Genomic DNA, 4,356 nt, shown 5'->3' with positions numbered 1-4,356 from the left:
CTTTTACTTGAACAAGGATGATGTGTTGTACAAGAGGAACTTTGACATGGTTCTGCTCAGATGTGTGGTTAGACATGAAGCAGACATGTTAATGCAGGAAGTACACGAGGGATCTTTCGGTACCCATGCTGGTGGTCATGCAATGGCCAAGAAGTTGTTAAGAGCCGGTTATTACTGGATAACCATGGAATCTGATTGTTTCAAATACGCTCGGAAGTGCCACAAATGTCAGATCTATGCAGATAAAGTGCATGTACCACCAAACCCTCTGAATATTATGAATTCTCCTTGGCCATTCGTGATGTGGGGCATCGATATGATTGGAAAGATTGAACCTACTGCTTCTAATGGACATCGCTTCATCCTAGTTGCGATTGTTTACTTTACCAAGTGGGTGGAAGCAACTTCCTATGCCAATGTTACCAGATAAGTGGTTGCCTGATTCATTAAGAAGGAAATTATCTGTCGTTATGGGGTTCCTGAGAGAATCATCACTGACAATGGTTCGAATCTCAATAACAAGATGATGAAAGAGCTTTGCAAAGACTTTAAGATCGAACACCACAATTCTTCTCCTTACAGACCAAAGATGAATGGTGCTGTAGAGGCGGCAAACAAGAACATTAAGAAGATTGTGCAAAAGATGGTTGTGACCTACAAGGATTGGCATGAGATGTTGCCTTTCGCTTTGCATGGGTATCGTACCTCAGTGCATACGTCAACCGGGGCAACTCCGTTTTCACTTGTGTATGGCATGGAGGCAGTCTTTCCAGTAGAAGTTGAAATCCCTTCTTTGAGGGTGATGATGGATGTAAAACTTGACGAGGCTGAGTGGGTTCAAGCCAGGTTTAATGAGTTAAATTTAATTGAGGAAAAGCGATTAGCAACTGTGTGCCATGGACAACTATATCAGAGAAGGATGAAGAAGGCCTTTGATCAGAAAGTGTGTCCTCGAAGCTATCAGATAGGTGACTTAGTTTTGAAGAGGATCCTTCCTCCCGGTACAGATAACAGGGGCAAGTGGACTCCGAATTATGAAGGTCCATATGTTGTTAAAAAGGTCTTTTCTAGTGGAGCCTTGATGCTTACAGCTATGGATGGTGAAGATTTCCCGTCTCCTGTGAATTCAGATGTAGTAAAAAAATACTTCGCATAAACTGACCCGCTGGACAAAGAAAGAAAGTCCAGGCAAAAAAAGGGCATCCCGGCGAACCAAGAGAAAAAGAAAATAAAAAGGTTCGGGCAAAAGTTAGGGATAAAGAATAAAAAATAATATGTACACCCGGTAAGTCGAAAACCTGAAAAGGCGGATTAGGCAAAAATGGGTATCCCGGTGGATTGAAAACCTGAAAAGGTGGTCCAGGCAAAAGAGGGATTAAAGAGAAGACTACAGTCTGAGTCATCTGTACTTCATCACGTTTCAGTGTCTACCATCTTGAAGGATATGATCAGTCCAATCACTCTTCTCAGAAGGCAAAGAATTTGGGGAAAGTGAAGATCTATGAGTCATAACAGAATTGGAAAATAGTGGAATGCGGTGTTCACATTGCCAATAGGATAGTGTATTTTCTCTGTTGGTGCAATTACCTCTTCCTAGGAATTGCTTCCTGATGTATTTGCCTTTATAGGCCATTTTCAATCAATAAAAGTCGTTATTCAGTCAAATTGCTCTCTTGTTTTTTTATTCTACTGTTTGTTTGCAAAAAACGTCCGAATTTTTGATAAACATTGCATCTAAAAACATGAAGGCTAGACAATGACGTGCGGAACGATAAAACATTTGAAAATCATTTTGAATATTGAGTACACTTGAGTATATTTTGTCCATACAATCCCCTGGGGCATGTATGTCTTGCCGTTTTGCAGGTTACTATCTTTGATTGATGGCTGAAGCAGATGAGCCAAAGTTTGTTCGAAGGAAGACCCTGTTGTTTCAACACTGTCCAGTCGTGTAAGAAGTTGGGTCGTCTAAGTCAAGTTCAGAATTTGTCTCCCCAACATGGTCGAGAGGTTGGTGTTTCCCCAACAAGTGACTCCCCAGTTGAGTTGTTTTCCCTACCGTTCCGAGAATGTCAGATCAGTAAGCATCATCAGCAGAATTGTTGTATGTCCCCACAGAGTTGGAAGATCGAATCAGAATTGTGTGCTCAGTAAAGTGATCATTTGCTTTCCCAGCAGGAGTTTTCCTCCCTTTGCATCTTGCATGTAGTAATCATCATTTGCATTCGCATTCTCAAATCGCGTAGCATTTCCATTCAGTGTGGAGCATTACGCCATAGAAAACTCAAACATATGCATACATGTATTAAACCAGATTGGATCATATCCCCGAAAGAGACAGATCATTGTTAAACATCAGTGTAACACATTTGCAGTATTTACTCTTGGCAACATTCAAAATCGATAATCCCAGTGAGATTTATTTTCTCACCAGTCCGTGAAAGGAAAGCTTGATTCTCTTCCGAGTTAGTCACCAGTAAGTGCCTGCCTTATTTTGACATATGTAAATATCATCCTTGTGATACCGGTAAGTATCGTGTCGATCCCCGTAAATGTCTGTGCTTTTCTTTGATGTCGGTGAACATCATCTTTCGATGTCAGTAAACGTCGAATTCCAATCGTTGGCCATCAGTAAATGGCATGTCTCTCATGGTGTCTACAAAAAAAATCGTTCTGTCAACACCCGTGTGTGTCCTTTCCCCTTTTGGTGTCGGTAAACATCATTGTTCGATGTCGGTAAACATCAGCCGCTTGTTAACCATCGGTAAATGGTTTTGTCGTTTAAGATTCCCCAGCAGATTCGCTATCCGTAAATATCGAGTGTTTCATTTTCGCCATCGGTAAATGGTTTCGTTTCATAAGTGTATTTCTTTCTTTGGTGTCGGTAAACATCATTGTTCGATGTCGGTAAACATCGAGTTCCTTTCCAGTCATCGATAAATGTCTGGTCTTGTTTCACTTTTAAACATCATTGTTCGATGTCGGTAAACATCGAGTTCCTTCCTGTTCATCGGTAAATGTCTGGTCTTGTTTCACTTTTAAACATCATTGTTCGATGTCGGTAAACATCGAGTTCCTTCCCAGTCATCGGTAAATGTCCGGTCTTGTTTCACTTGTAAACATCTTTTTCCTCCCCAGTGAAGCCGCCATCGGTAAATGGCCTCGCTTTCCTTGATATCGGTAAATATCAAGTTTGCTTTGAAGCCGCCATCGGTAAATGGCCTTGCTTTCCTTGATATCAGTAAATATCAATTTGGTTTTGAAGCCGCCATCGGTAAATGGCCTCGCTTTCTTTGATATCGGTAAATATAAAATCTGTTTTGAAGCCGCCATCGGTAAATGGCCTCGCTTTCTTTGATATCGGTAAATATCAAATTTGCTTTGAAGCCGCCATCGGTAAATGGCCTCGCTTTCCTCGCTTCGTCACCTACAGAGTGCAAATTCTCCGGTTCTTTTGGTATTTAATCCCTGTTTACCTTGAAAGTCTGATAGCCGCTGCTTTCATCCGTTCAGGTTCACAGTTGATTGAATAGGGGCAGTTGTAGCACCTCAAATTTGCCCCCCTCATTCATGCATTTATTTTAGGTCATTTAACATTTCATATTGCATTTCATCATGCCAATCAGAATTAGCTCCAAGAGTTTGTCTTCCAAGAAGCTTGGATATCATCCAAGTCACTTGGTTTCATTTGCAGAGGTTTTCTTCAAAAGATCAAGCTTAACAGGCTCAATACAGTTCAAAATTCAACTGTGAAATCGAAAGTCAACTGTTGGTCAACTGAAGGTCAAATGGCCAGGGAATGACTTGAGTTACTTCCAACATGTTCAAATGGGGTCTATCCATCATTCAAAATGTTAATCTTGAAGGAGCAAAAGTTTGTTCATGAGCTGTCATGCTCGTTAGGCGAGCAGAATGGTTCGCCTAGCGAGTCCCAAGAAAGGCCACCAGAGTCACCTGCGCCCAGAAGAGCTTCCTGAGCTGTCATGCTCGCTAGGTGAGCAAATTCTTCGCTAGGCGAAGCCCACGCGTTTTGAAAATAAAAAATATAATAGAAAAGATCATGGGCTTGAATTGCCTTCATTCTGAGCCCACCAAGCCACGAAAATCAGAGTATAAATTCTAAAAATTCATTTGAAAAAAACACTAGAACTAATTCATACACACTGAAAAACACTTTCACTCTCCCACCTTTCACTCTGACTCACACACTTTTCACTTCCATCTCACACAAACCCTAACATTGCTTTGCAAACCCAACCGTGCAATTCAATTTCAATCGATCTTCCCAATCAGGTATGCCCTATTTCCATTACTTTATGCTTTCAATTTGAAATTTCTGAATGTATGAGGTATTAT

Source organism: Lathyrus oleraceus, chromosome 6 (genome assembly GCF_024323335.1).
Source record: "Lathyrus oleraceus cultivar Zhongwan6 chromosome 6, CAAS_Psat_ZW6_1.0, whole genome shotgun sequence".
Lineage (NCBI taxonomy): Eukaryota > Viridiplantae > Streptophyta > Magnoliopsida > Fabales > Fabaceae > Lathyrus > Lathyrus oleraceus.
Note: the sequence above shows the minus strand (reverse complement) of the source record.